This window comes from Macrobrachium nipponense, chromosome 4 (assembly GCF_015104395.2).
Source record: "Macrobrachium nipponense isolate FS-2020 chromosome 4, ASM1510439v2, whole genome shotgun sequence".
Lineage (NCBI taxonomy): Eukaryota > Metazoa > Arthropoda > Malacostraca > Decapoda > Palaemonidae > Macrobrachium > Macrobrachium nipponense.
Genome location: NC_061100.1, coordinates 140989936 through 141005764, shown reverse-complemented (window position 1 = coordinate 141005764; position 15829 = coordinate 140989936). Strand labels below are relative to the sequence as shown.

The following is a 15829-nucleotide window of genomic DNA, read 5'->3' as shown; positions in this document are numbered from 1 at the left end:
TGGCACTGATTTGTCCACTAATACTTCTTGCTCTTCTGTAACAGATTAGTGAGAGGGATTGCAAGAGTGGCATACAGGGTAGAATTTCTGGTAGTACCATGTCATGATGAGGAATCTGTGGATGGCCTGCCTGGTGATGGCTACCAGAAACTGCATAAGGTATGCATTCCTCCTTTGCATGGAATGGGCAGACTTCCCCTCGACCCACCTCATGGCCAGGTATGCAATGGTCACACGACTGAACTCAGTCTTTGCTTCTGCCAGTCTCTTGAAAGTGACACAGGTGTTGGATTGCTTCTGCCAGTCTCTTGAAAGTGACACACAGGTGTTGGATGTATTCCTCCTAGGGATCATTGTAGATGATGTCATCCAGGTAGCCAATAACCCTTTCTAACCGCTGCATATGTGAATTTATCATCAATTTCATGACAAAAGGCATTACATTATATTTAAATAGGTCTTATCTAGTGACAAATGTGGACAGCTTGTTGGTCATTCCATTAAGTGAACACTAGTTGAGCTGATACTTTGAGGAATCAGACTTAATGATTTTCTGTACTCAGCAGTAGTTGGTTCAGGAAAGGAATTCTCTGTCAGACTTACCAACCAGTATGTATGGTGTACTTGCTGGGACGGATAATGTCCTGTATTAGCATATAGACCAGTTCTTCCCTCAGTAATTCTCACCTCTGTGGCAAGACCCTGTAGGTGTGCTGTTGTCTGGTACAGGAATCTCCTATGTTGACATTACGCTTGAAGAGATGGGTACAAACCAGGACATTTAAGAAGAGTCTTTCATATTCCCTCACTTTCTTCATTATATCTTATTGTTACATTTGGAGGTGGCACACCATCTGATGGAAGTCTTTCAACATGGCGGATATATTTAGGCTTATCTGGCAGACTAGCTCTCATATGTGGTAGTTGATATCCCCCTTCACCCCATATCTCTGGTTTCTGGGCTTTTAGGGCAGAGGTGCATTTCATAGTGGTGACCTGGTAGAATGTTGGAATGACTCTGCTGGCACTCAGGCACTCAGGGTTTTGACGTATTGATGTGACACACCTAGGTTGCTTTTCAGCAAGCCAGAAAGTCTGTAATGTAGTTTAGCTCATTTATCTCCTCTTGGGGCATATGTACGGTCCTGCTTGGTCCCTGATATTTTGCAAAGGGGACGGATAAAGGACTAGGACCATGTCTCCTACATAGAATTCTCTCATGCACCTTGTTGAAGGTGTCATAGTATGACTTAATCTTCAGCTGAGCCTTTTGCAAGGCTTGTGGGCTGACTTGCAGGTGGTACAATTTTGCTCTTGGAATCCCCTGACATATTTCAAGACGCTGCTGATCTTCCCCTGGCCTCTAACCCAGACTTCTTTGAGGTCTCCTGATGAGTGTATGAACATGAGTTGAAACATGACTCACATATTGCCAGCAGCAAGATTGACACACTTTCGTCCTAGTCCTTCATATCTTGATCAAGGCAATACACTTGAAGGGCATCTTTTTCAGTGGCATAAAATGTCATGGGAATCTTTGACTGTGGATTATAGGCTGAGGATATGGGATGTTTAATTCCCAATTCCTTCTTCATATTTGTGGAAATGTCAAATAAGAACATGCTGCTGCGATCAGTTTGCATTTCTTGTAAAAGTCTGAAAATGTGATGAACTGGGTGAAGGCATGAGTAAAGGTCTTTCCATTTGCAGTCAATAGTGACATGGCCATGGGAAAATGGGTCAACGTGAAGGTGCACAAGGGTCAAGAGATAAGCATTTCCTCTCTTTGTCTTGGGCAGAGGTCCTACTAGGTCAAGTGTTATTTTGGAGAAGAGTTCTGCTACTACAGGGATTAGCTAAAGGAGAGCCCACCTTAAACTGGAATTCTTACCCCATGACCTGGCAGATGTAATATATATGGCAGCAGTCAGCAACGCTTTGGTGTCTTCCCAGAGGTTGCTATTGGGCTAGGCAGAGGATCTCTTTATGGAAGGGCAACAGCACTACAACCTGGTGTAGTATCACCCACTCTGATTTTGCCAGGACACTGGCAGGACACCACTTCTGCATCAAGACTATTGTATACTTATTAACAATTTGCTTCATTCTCCAAGTCCTGGATTGTTCTCGATTCCAAAATCATTGTTACAGGCTCTTGGTCCTTTTTCTATGACTTTTAAAAGGTGTTTGCAAGAGAATTCTGCCTTGTGGGCAGGCTGCAGAGTTTGTGGTGGCTTTTCTTTGGTAGAACAGTGTCAAGCTAGCAATCAAGAGCAGATCTCATCCAACTCTTAACCCCCTCAATGTGGGACCACCTTGATGAGTTGAGGGTGGGGGCTCTTGAATCCATGGAATTTATTCCTGGGATTGCACCCAAGAGTCCCATACATTGTTATGTATTTCTTTGGGGTAATTTTTGTGGAATTTTCTACTTTTGGTAAAATTTATTGAACCTGATAAATAGAAAAAAATTATTATAGATGGAACTGTAAGGACAACGCCTTATCGCAATTTTCTCTGTACATAATTCAACAATCGCGTTGTTCTTACTTCCCTCCTCGAGAGCGTTCAGCGGGCTTTCCGCCAATCTATATATATCTTTTAAGATCATATTTTATGTACTTTTATATTCTATGTTATATGTCTCGCAAGAAACACAAATCAGGTCTCGCCGACCCACTTTTACTCTCTCGTGGGTTGGATACCACATTTCCGCCCATATGCTGTATATTTGAATTTCCCTTTTACCTGTAATAAAGTCAGTACACTACTACCTGCCTCTTTGTCCACACCTCACAACTGGTGACCTCCCGGTTTGGACGGTGACCCAAGCAGTTTTGGCTCAGCCATGCAACCTCACCTGCGGGGCTGTCCTCGAGCAGATGGTCCAGGACGGGTCCCAGCCACCTGCCTTCTACAGTAAAAAACTGTCACCCGCCAAGACGAGATACAGCACATTCAACAGCGAGCTCCTGGCGGTGTACCAAGCAGTGCGCCACTTCCGCTACCTACTCGAGGGCGCCCCCTTCACTATCAGGACAGACCACCACCCATTGGTGCACACCTTCACCAAGGCGGGCGACACCTGGTCAGCAAGACAACAGAGGCACCTGGCAGCCATCGCTGAGTTCGGCTGCACCATCCATTATGTTCCCGGCGAGAAGAACCCCGTGGTGGACGCCCTCTCAAGTATAGAAATCAACGCCATGCACCTCGGGATTGATTACGAAGACCTCACCTGAGAACAGGCTGCTGACCCGGAGACTGCCGCATATCGCACAGCTATCACTGCCCTCAAGTGGGAAGATTTGCCCTTCGGACCCGCAGGCACGACGCTCCTCTGCGACATCAGCACGGGTCGCCTGCGCCCGCTGATTCCAGCCTCCCAAAGGAGATGCGCCTCCTGACGGAGAATTTCATCTGGCACGGAATTCGGAAGGACTCCCTCGAGTGGGCCAGGACCTGCGTTCCTTGCCAAACAAGTAAAGTAAGTCGGCACACAGAATCAGGCGTGGGGGAATTCCCCCAGCCGAAACGAAGATTCGGCCACATTCACATAGACGTCGTGGGTCCCCTGCCCCCGTCGGAAGGCGCCAGATACCTCCTGACGATAATCGATCGCTCCACCAGATGGCCTGAAGTGATGCCGATGTCAAAGGCAACCACCAAAGCGTGCGCCGGAGCCCTTCTCACCAGCTGGATCAGTCGATTCGGAGTGCCAGATGAGATCACGACGGACTGCGGACCCGTTTTCCTGTCTGAGTTGTGGACTGCCCTGGCCCGCCTAATGGGGACATCGCTACACGCCACCACCGCCTACATCCGGCAGCTAACAGCATGGTGGAGAGGGTCCACCAATCACTCAAGGCTTCCCTAATGGCACGCTGCACCGGCGAGGATTGGAAGAGCCAACTACCGAGGATCTACCACAGCAGCTGGTCTCGCGCACCCAAGGCCGCTTCCGCCGGCCCGCTCGCTTCCGCGAGTAACGATCAGAAGTACTAAGAAATCATCCAACAATTACGCCCTAATTATTGTCTTGGGGGGGAGTATTTGTAAGGACAACGCCTTATCGCAATTTTCTCTGTATATAATTCAGCAATCCCATTGTTCTTACTTCCCTCCTCGAGAGCGTTCAGCGGGCTTTCCGCCAATGTATATATCTTATAAAATTATATTTTATGTACTTTTATATTCTATGTTATATGTCTCGCAAGAAACACAAATCGGGTCTCGCCGACCCACTTTTACTCTCTCGCGGGTTGGATACCACATTTCCGCCTGCATGCTGTATATTTGAATTTCCCTTACCTGTAATAAAGTCAGTACACTACTACCTGCCTCTTTGTCCACACCTCACAGAACTGGGTTCATATCTGAAGCTAAATAGTGGGAGCTGTTGTAGGATCATCAACTACCTGATAATGTTTAGACCTGAGAGATATTAGATTGATAGCTCGGGGGTGGAATTATTCAGCAGGGCTGGGCCATGGATTCCAGGGGTGGTGGGGTTCTGGGGAAAGGACTCTCAGCATTCTATCCGGGTTGCCCAGCATATGATTAGGGTGGGGGTGATTGTATTCTTGTAATACTCTCAGTCCCAGCAAGCAGGTTTGCCTTACACTTGGGCCATTTTTTGTCATTTTGCTGTGTCATCCCCTCTGACGTAGGGTAGGGGCCATGCATTTGGGAGTCGGCTGTCATTTGCCCCATTAGTGGAAGAATAAACCCCTTGAAATGCTGATGATATCTTTTTAAGGTTTTCAGGTTTCCTTAAGTTTTTATGATATTCAATCTTAACAAGTAATACAATTAAAGATGAATAACAACTTTAAAGAATTGAGTAACCCTGGACTCTATGATGATACTGTTTTGGCACAGATTGACGACCTCTGCACCCTTCTGTGACAACCTGTGTTTGGAAAAGGCTAGAAAACCCTTTAGTGTAATTAATTACACTGGAATGCTATGCGCCAACACAGAGCAAAGGGAAATTTATGAGAAATCCATGTGAAATAGGACCAGGAATATTTGAAGCCTCTTATGATAAGTATTTGACCATTAATCTGGAAGATTCTAATTGTGATATTTTTAATGTATATACAGAAAAATCTCTGAGGAGTTAAAGTAGACTGCTCAGTTCATTCTTTTTTTGGAATCACACCAAGGGAATTATATTTGCACCCCAACTGATGATGTATTCAGAATTGAAGCTTGCAAAAGAATTGAAGGATCGAGGTGTAATTAGAATTGAAAGAATGAAGAAGATCAATGAAGTCATAGTTCCACTTCCAAATTTAATTATTACATTTAATTCAACACACTTACCTAATGTAATAAAAGCAGCGTATTATGGTAAAGCGATGTATCCCAAGACTGAAGAGATGATTATATTGCCAAGAATATGGACATGTGTTAAGGTCTTGTTAGCAGAAGTTACAAGGGAAGCCTACGACATGTGTTAAATGTAGTGACCCAGAGCATGGTGTAAGTTATAAAGAAGCCAGATGTATACATTGTGGAGAGAATCAGCCATCTTCTTCACAGAATGGTGATATGTACATCATGGAAAAAGACATACAAACAACAAGGGCAAGTGAAAGTATCACATTTAGAGAGAATCAGCCATCTTCTTCCCAGAATTGTGATATGTACATCATGGAAAAAGACATACAAACAACAAGGGCAAGTGAAAGTATCACATTTAGAGAAGCAAAAGAGAAAGCATTAAATCAGTTAAGTTAGACCTGGAATATTCCTTTCTAATATTGCTGCTGACAGAAGAAGAAATATGAAGGCTACCAGAGGTGCTTCCCTTGGCAGTGTAAAAGGAAGATCATGTAAAAGGAAGATCAGTGGCGACCTGTACTCATGCCTCTTTGGAGGCTGTGCCAGTGGTGTCTGGCACTCCTAATTCTTCAGAGGCTGCTCCAGTGGTTTCTGGCTCTCCTGCCTCATCAGAGGCTGTGCCAGTGGTTTCTGGTGCTCCTGCTTTTTCAGAGGCAGCACCACTGATTTCTGGTGCTCTTGCCTCTTCGGAGGCGGGGCCAGTGATTTCTGGCACTCCTGCCTCTTCAGAGATAGCACCAGTGGTTTCTGATGCTCCTTCCTCTGTGGAGGTGGTGCCAGATGTACCTGGTACTCCAGCCTCTCTGGATACTGTACCATCTATACTTGGTGTGTTAGCTGGCACTCTGGCTTCTATGGAGGCTGCCTTACCTGCAACTGGTGTTTGTGTCTCACTGGAGCCTACATCAGCTGTGTCTCACTGGAGCCTACATCAGCAGTGACTGGTTCTCCTAACACTTCAGAGGATGCGTCAGTTGAGCCTGAAAATCCGCCTCTCTTCATGCAGCGCCAGGTTTGCCTAGTGCTCCAGAACTTGATCAGAGATCCCCAAAACCCATGATACTGGGGAGGCTTTGCCATCTGTGGAAAGTACTTCCTTTATGGAAGCAGCACCACCATTGAATTTAAAACGGAAGGCTGCCATAAATAATCAGTTTCCTTCTAGGAAAAGCAGGAACAAGCAGTAAAATTATAGCACTTATGAGGGGCTCTAGTTGAACAGCCTTAAAATCAAAGTAAAGTTCATTTATTTTTTTCCATTGGAACATCAGACATTAAGAGCTAAATGAGAAGAACTAACTTAGACTGCTCATATCTGAAGTGTCTTCTGTATGTAAAGCTTTGCAGGAGACCATGATTGATAAAATTACATGTCCCAGTAGTTTCACATGTATGTAATGACAGCACAAAATCATGTTAGTATCCAGTCTATGTTGCAAGTGATAGGTGTGCAGATCCATTTGCAAAGAAAATATACAGTATGCTCTTTCTGTATGTATACCACCTAGTGAAGCCTTCCCCACTGATGAATTTAAATCTCCCATCACCAGTCAAAGAAGAAATCGCCTGTTCCATCATGGAAAGAGAAAATGTAGGAATCCTCAACACTGGGTTGATTGATTAATTGATTTATAAATTTTAGGCATACATGACAAGCACTTGGGCAACTTAGGCCATTCAGCACTGAAATGGAAATTGACAGTAAAATGGTTTGAGAGGTGTAACAGGAGGAAAACCTTGCAGTTTCATTATGAATCAATTGGTAGGAGAGGATGGAGGTACAGTAAAAGGAAGTAAAAGGGGCCGAAGGGATGCTGCAAAGTACCTTAAGTAATGCCTAAATTACCCTACATGATGTTCTCTGATATCACATTCAAACAGTAACTGGTTTATCATGTAGTGATGACTGCCTTATTGATTATAATTGGAGTGTGATAAGTGATAGTTATACTAGCGACCATTTTCCAATAGTGGTGAATGTAGCTTCAAATTCTCCATCTTCAAGGCTACTTAAATGGAACATTGGTAAAGCTGATTGGGAAATATTCCAGGAACACAGCTCAATAGATGACTCAGCTGATGACTCTCAATGTGTAGATGTACATACAGGAGACACTTCTCATATGAGCAGCCTTAGTTCTTCCCGTTTCGCTCATAAACCCTGACAGTTCCAGTGGAGAATATGAACAAATTTTATTTAGATTCTGAGCCCTTTTTTTCAATTAACTTGACTGCTCTGTTCGTGCTTTTTTCTGGAAGGTGACTGATTGTGTATGGCTGCCTTCTGTTCTAAGGTTGATGACTGTACTGTTTCCATGGAGGAGGAACCTGCTGTAAATGGCACAACCTCCCATGTACATATTATGAATTTGGGTATCTTTGATACCATCCTTATCAAGAGAATATAAAGTTAGGAGCACAAGAGAAAGCAGGTGCTGCCTGAGGAGAGGTGGAAATGCCAGATAAAACTTGTACATTCTATGAAGCAGTGGTTTCCAACATGGGGTGTACGCCCCACCAGGGGATAATTTGATTTTTAAAGGGGGCAATTCGAGAATGTTTAAACCAAGTTAATGGCCTTTTAGGCTTCCTCCACGGGAATATATAAGAATTATACATCACCACAAGGGGCATCAGGATTTTAGAGGTGATTAAGTGGGGCATGGCCAAAATATTTTGGGAACCACTGCTCTAAAGCATCAGAAGTACCAACCACAGCTGATGCAGGCTCCAAGGAGACACAACGACCAAATACAGATAATGCAGCCTCCAAAGAGGCCGGACTGCCTGCTGCAGCTGGTACAGCCTCCAAAGAGGCGGACACACCAATTATCAGTGGGTGAGCCTCCAGAGAGGCAGAAGTTCTAGGCATGTCTAGCACGGCCTCTGAAGAGGCAGGAGTGCCACAAATAACTGGCACAGCCTCTGAAGAGGCAAGTGTTCATAAATTATTGGTGAAGCATTCAGAGGCAGGACTGCCAGAAATTACTGGTGCAGCCTTCAAAGAGGCAGGAGTGCAGATCGCTATTGATCTTCCCTTCGTATTATCAAAGGAAGTGCTTCTGGTAACATTAACATTTCTCCTATGTTTCGCAGCAATATTTGAAAGGGATATTCCTGGTCTAACATATTGGCATGAAACTTTCTGTTTCTTGACAATAAAAGCATCTCTGTGGTCTTGGGGTATATTGCTTAACCTTAAAACGTAGTCATGATGCTTTTATTACATTAGGTAAATGGGTTGAAATGAGAGTAATAATTAAATTTGGCTGTGGAACTAAGGCTCCATTGATTTTCTTCATCCTTTAAATTTTAATCACACCTTGATCTTTTAAGTCTCCTACAAGTTTCTCTTCTGAGTAAGTCATCAGTTGGGGTGCAAATATCATTCCCTTGGTGTGATTCCAAAAAAGCAATCTATTTTAACATTTCCAAGATGCAATAATGCTGTAAATTTTTCGCTTTCTTTTGCTGAGGCCGATTTTTCTGTCAGTTTGTCTAGGCCTCCAGGTGATATCTTACGCTTTTAGCCAGTCGGCCACATTTCACAATGTCTATGTTCACTTCAAAATTGTCACACTTAGAATCTTATTAAAGGTCAAATACTTATCATAAGAGGTTTCAAAATATTTCTGGTCCTATTTCACATACATTTCTGGTCAATATCCCTTCTCCATGCTGGAGCATAGGGTTCCAGTGTAATTACAGTAGAAGGCTTCCTAGCCTTTTCTAAACACAGGTTGTCATAGGAGCATGCAGAGGTCGTCATCTGTGCCAAAACGGTATCATCAGAGGTCCAAGGGTACTCTATTCTTATTGCTACTACTCATAAAGATCGCCATTGACAACAAATTAAATCTGATAATCTTAGAAACATATCAGCTTTTCATGGGGGTTTAATTCTTCCACAATGGCACCAGTGGGAGCCGGCTCCCAAATAAATACCTTACCCTACAAGGGACGGCACAACACAATTAGAATGGCCCAAGTGTAAGCAAAACCCGCTTGTTGGGACTGAGAGTACTACAAGAATACAATCATCCTCACCCTAGTCATATCTTGGGCAACCCGGACAGAATGCCGAGTCCTATCTTCAGAACCACACCACGATCTTGAATCCGTGGCCCAGCCCTGCAGAATAGTTCCGTCTTCGAGCTATCAAAGTGATATTTCAGTTCCAAACATTATGGGGGACTTGATGATCCTACCACAGTTCCCACTATTAGCTTCAGATGTAAACCCATTCCCAGCTATGAAACCTTTTCCTATTTATCAGGTCCGGTAAATTTTACCAAAATTGGGAAATTCCACAAAAATCAATAGAAACTAATATATACTGATGTATAGGACTCTTGGGCTCGAACCCGGGAAACAAATTACAAGGATTCAAGAGCCCCTTCACCTCGTCAAGTTGGTCATAAGTCGAAAAGGAAGCTTTTGTTAACTAATAAAATCGAGTAGATCTCTCCATATATATATATATATATATATATATATATATATATATATATATATATATATATCATATATATATATATATATATATACATATATATATATATATATGAGAGAGAGAGAGAGGAGAGAGGCGAGAGAGAGAGAGAGAGAGAGAGAGAGAGAGATATGTGTGTGTTTCAACGATTAAATTTGCTTTTGTGACTGATTTGGCTTTGCATATTACAGAATGGAATTTTGCATAATTTTCTGTACTCACACTTACACATGAGCTTCCATGCGTGCAAATAAGCCTCATGTGTACATATTTATGTGCATGCTTAACGCAATACCAGTTCTAGCGGTGCTCTTTTTATTCCATTTTTTCTAGCTTTTAAACAGAGAATAATGCTGTATATTCATCAACCTGTCGAATTTACACGGAGAGATGGACCTGAATGCCAAGTGAAAGTGATGGCAAATGAATATTTATGAAGAAGGGTGCTATTAATGTTATTGCATTCCTCGAGTTGCTTTTGATTTTCTCCTTAGAGCATGCCAAGCTTTCGAATCTTGCTTACATTAGTGTATTACAAATGTTATTGTAAATGCCTACGAAAGTGTTCAAAATCTTCCTGCATGGTAGTTTCATGACGCAATGCCTTGGTCCAGTGACACATGCTTGTATGGTACGATCCTACTGTCATTGGTATAGTTGCGGCGATTATTCGATACAAGTAAAAATTACTCAAATTACGATACAGCGTAAGGAATCAACAGTCTTATATTACTTTCTGGTTGCCTTCTCATAGAGTATTTCTTTACTTTTTAGGTGAAGCGGTGTTTTGTACTGAGGATTCGAAATCGAATTTATCTGCTGGCAAGCTACCAGGCACGTACAGTATGTCGTCGAGTTTCCCAGTTCATAGGTATGCTGTAATCTTGATGCTTAATATATTGCCTTTACTTTCTATTCTTAAGGGAAGAAGTCTTTTTATTTTCTTTTTCCATTTGTACATTTAAGGGAAAGCAACACCAGTATTGTAAACTGATAAGATTATAGTGATTTGGCTTTCTATACTTTGTGTTATATACGTATATTTGTGTTTGTAAGCAATCTTATACAGTTATGTGTTTGTTACAGAATGAAAAGTCATTATAGTGCATAGATTTGCCCTTCCATTAAAAAAAATATCATGTTATAATATTTTATAAATTTTCACTTTTAAGGTTTTTAAGCAGCAATTTTGAGTGTTAGTATTTACATATGTAAGTGGATTGTATGAAGAGGGTTTTTGTCAAGAAGATATCAGGATCTTTTCTGGTGTAAAGACTTTCATTTTTAGTAAATTATATTTCCGTTATGGATTAATATTGTTGCTGAAATGCCAGTTACGGTACTAAGTCAGTTTTCTATTCAATCACTTTCTGGTTGAATTGTTTCCATATCAACTTGCTTTCAGTAGTAAGCAGCTTGTGTTTTTTTAGTTATATGAAACGGAATTTTCTTTTGTTTCTCAATGTCTTCTTTTAGAGGTATTTCTGGACTTTTGGTCCATCTGTATCAAGTCTTTGGAAGTGTATATGATGAGATTTTTTTATCGTCAGTTTTTTCTTAAAATATGAATTTTCATGGAAGTTGTACTTATGACATACACGTTGCCACAGATATGGTGCCTACTATGTCGTAATTACATCATGGTACTATTTGCATCATTTGTGATGTAGTCATTGCATCATTCCTGATGGTTAACATAGGTAAATAATACAATATTCATATATTTCAGACTCTCTCTCTCTCTCTCTCTCTCTCTCTCTCTCTCTCTCTCTCTCTCTCTCTCTTTTCGTTACCTGTAATAACCAAGAACGTATTTCGTAGGTTTATGTTTGTTTGTTTGTATGGTGTTTTTACGTTGCATGGAACCAGTGGTTATTCAGCAACGGGACCAACGGCTTTACGTGACTTCCGAACCACGTCGAGAGTGAACTTCTATCACCAGAATGTAGGTTTATGCGGTCCCCTGTTGCAACAATGCGAATTTTGCTTTTCCCTGTGTTAAGCCCCTCGAGATGTCCTTCCTTCCAGTCAGCCATTTTCCTATTTCCCCTCAGGCATTTACTAGAAAAGTACATTATTGCAAGTCCCTTCGGCCTCTTTATTAAAATAAAATGAATTCTTATGAAACCGTACTTTTAATCATGAACACGAACATAACATTGCATTAAGCATTCGATGATGCGTTACCTTCGGAAGACACATTAACGGTTGCTGTTATTTCTCTCTCTTATTGGCATTTATGCAAAAAAGAGAACCCGTGTGGTTTTTTATTATCGCGAAAACCTTCTATTGTCCAATTTCTCTGTTAAAATCAGTGGTTTTTGTCGGCTCCATAACCCTCGCCTAGCCATTGAAACTGCCAGTAAAACTACCATCTTTCTTTATTAACAAAAGCTGGTAATGTGAGCCAATTGAATATTCATTACGTCATCCTCTACAGTTCAATGAAATTCTCACGTTATAGAACCAAATGAGATTACTGCATTTCTGTTGGCACTTTAGAAGAGTATTTTCATATGATCTCAATGTACAACTCAACAACTAGAAATCTTGAATGTTATTGTTTGTCTTATTTGATAAATTTTATCTAAAATTTAGCATGTAATCTCTGCTTTTTATCAACATAGTATATAGTGTTTTTCTTGATGATGATTTTACACTTTCACTTGAAACTTTTTACTTTGATTTATATGAAAAACAATCTCTCATAAAAATAATAATATTGGCACCTTGGCTGAGTAGTTTTGTTCATCAATAGACTGGTTATGCAACATTGGGGCTGGTCAGTCATTGGATGGGTGACCTGTCCTCTCGGTATTATTCCTTGGAGAAGGATCGTTACCACAATTTCCTCAGTCTACTCAGCTGCAAATGAGTACCCATTCCTGATGGGGTAGGATCCAGCTATGGGTTAAATAACCAAATCTCAGCAATGATGGAAAGAAATTAAAGATTAAATGGCAACGACGTAATGGAACCTCTGGCAACAGAGGAGCTTCGTCCAGCAGCCAGGTATAGCACAGCCCAGTGAGCGGGGAGGACAGTCAGGTACTTGGAGGTCATCTTCAGCAACTGATCACCACAACAACAGTGACCAGCAACCAGCAACCAGAGGCTGGGGCTATAAAGGCAAACCAGAAAAGAAATGGACAAGAGAAGTAAATAAGAAATATGGAAATAAATAGAAGCAACCTGGCAGAAAGAGGATACAGAACATGTGGAATGAGAGAAATAACGCCCCTCAAACAGAACAGAGGCTGGCAGACCGAGTAAGAAACAAAGAAAAAGAACTGGCTCTCCACAACAGAAAGAGAGGAACTAGAGAGAGAAATAATGCCCAGCAATGAAGGACAAAAAGACGAACTAAGAGACAATACCACAGAAGACGACAGGAATAATGAGCTACCAAACTACGGCAAACGAGGAACTACCGAAGATGTAACAGAGATCGCAATGGATGGAAAAGATCACATAATGGATGAAGCCACATACAGAGAGAACAAAGATCCCCCTGTGAAAGCCTACCATAGAAAGAAACTAAGAAAAAGAAAATAAGTGAAGTTAATGAAATAATGAGACTAATACACACCACCAATATCACAGAAACAATAATCTGGCATATGTAGGAGCAAGACTAGTAGCAGAACTCATGGGGATACAAATACCAACACCACCATCAAAACCAACCAACAGAACCCAAAACAGCAACCGCCTTGGAAAAGGCACCTGGAAAAACAAATCATGGCAATGAGATATGCCTTGAGTAAACTGAAAGAGATGGCAGAAAAGATGCTAAGAAACAAGAAAACAAGAGGGGAACTGAATGAGAAATACAAAGTACAGGTGAAAGGAATAAACAACGTAATAGAAGATATAAAATGTGCTTAAGATAGCCACCAGGAAATTCCTGAAACTGAACCAAGTAAGAGCCTCTGGGAAAATGTAAGGAGCAATCCAGAATCATACAACAAACATGCGACATGGCTTCAGCACAACAAACATGCTACACGGCTCCAGGAAGTCAAGGCAGAAGAAATGGAGAGAATAAAACGAAGATTCACTGAGAGCACAACAGACTCAGTCGGACACTAACTAAAGAAAATGCCCAAATGGAAAGCCCCAGGTCCCCATGAAGTCCATAGATACTGGCTTAAAAACTTCAAGACCCTACACCCACAAATAGCAGAACAACTCCAATACTATATTACAAACCACCATGCTCCCAAATGGATGACCACAGGAAAAGCATCCTTCGTACAGAAAGACAAGAACAAGGGAAATATAACAAGTTACTAACAGGTATCATCAGTGAAAAGCTATACGTACAACTACTTAAGAGTATACAAAAGCCATCTCCCACTAACAGAAAGGCTGCAGAAGGAAGTGTTAGGGGCACAAAAGACCAGCTCCTGTTAGACAAAATGGTATTGGAGAATATTAAGAAAACGACTAACCTAAACATGGTATTAATTGACTATACAAGAAGCCTTCACCATGATACCACACACCTAAAAAATACAATGCACATCTGGAATAGTACAGTACACGTACTTACAAGCTTTGAGATAAGGCTAGCAAAGGTTAACATCAGGAGAGGGATCCCCACTACTCTTTGTAGTAGCCATGATTCCCATGACAAAAGTTCTGCTGAAGGATGCTGGTTACCAACTCAGATGCTCATGGACAACATCAAGCTGTATGGTAAGAGCAACAAGGAAATGGATACCCTAATCCAACTGTAAGGATCTTGGGACATTAGGATGAGTTAGGAATAGAAAAATGTGCATTGGTCAACATACAAAATGGCAAAGTGACAAGAACTGAAGGGATAGAGCTAAAGACAAGAATAGCATCAAACACATATAGATGAGATAGGATACAAATACTTGGAGATAATATCAGGAGAGGATATAAAACACCAAGAGATGAAGGACACAATCAGGAGAGAATATATGCTGAGATTTAAGGTGATATACTCAAGTCAAAACTCAATGCTGGAAACATGATGAAAGCCATGAACACATGGGCAGTACCAGTAATCACATGCAGTGCAGGAGTACTGGAGAGGACGAAGGCTGAACTCCGCAGCATAGACCAGAAAACTAGGAGGCACATGACAGTACACAAAGCACTACACCCAAGAGCAAATACAGACAGACTACTATACATAACATGAAAGGAAAGAGGCAGAGGTTTACTAAGCATAGAGGACTGTGTCAACATTGAGAGCTAAAGGGTGCATGGGAAGACGGACTGATAAAGGTAAACAAAAACCCAGAAATATGCAGACAGAAGAATGAAAAACAGAACAGAGGAAAGGCACTGCAAACCAGTGCACTGACAGTACGTGAGAGATTAAAGAACTGACCAGCATTGAAACATGGCAATGGCTACAGAGGGGAGAACCCAAGAAGGAAACAGAAGAAATGCCAACAGCAGTAGAAAATCAGGCCCTAAGAACCAGGTTTGTCTGAAGAACAATAGATGGAAATTACATCTCACTTATATGCTGGAAGTGCAATATGAAAGACAAGACCATCAATGAAATAGCAAGAAAATGTCCAGCGCTTGCACAGAACCAGTACAAAAAGAGGCATGATTCAATAGCAAAAGCCCTCCACTGGTGCCTGTGCGAGAAACACAAGCTAGCTTGCGCTAATAAGTGTTACAAACACCAGCCTAAGGGAGTGATAGAAAAGGATCAGGCAAAGATCCTGTGGGACTATGGTATCAGAAATGATAAGAGTGATTGTGCCAGCAGACCAGGGTATCAGGACAGATAGGGTGATATGTGCCAATAGACCAGACTTGATGCTGATTGACAAAATCAAGGAAGTATCACTTATTGATGTCGCAATACCATGAGACACTAGGGTAGATGAGAGGGAGTAACAATTTATAAAATCCAGACCTGAAAATAGAAATAAGAAAGGTATGTCTTATGCAAGCGGAAATTGTACTCATAATCATAGGCACACTAGGCACAAT

At 41.6% G+C, this 15829-nt stretch overlaps 1 long non-coding RNA gene across 1 annotated transcript in view; it reads left to right on the top strand.

Moving 5' to 3' along the window:
* Nucleotides 1-15829, top strand: part of LOC135211237 (uncharacterized) — a 93235-nt gene that overhangs the window by 58543 nt on the left and 18863 nt on the right. Inside the window, exon 2 of the long non-coding RNA XR_010313646.1 lies at nt 10616-10712. This is a non-coding gene — a long non-coding RNA (uncharacterized LOC135211237). The remainder of the gene's footprint in view (nt 1-10615; nt 10713-15829) is intronic.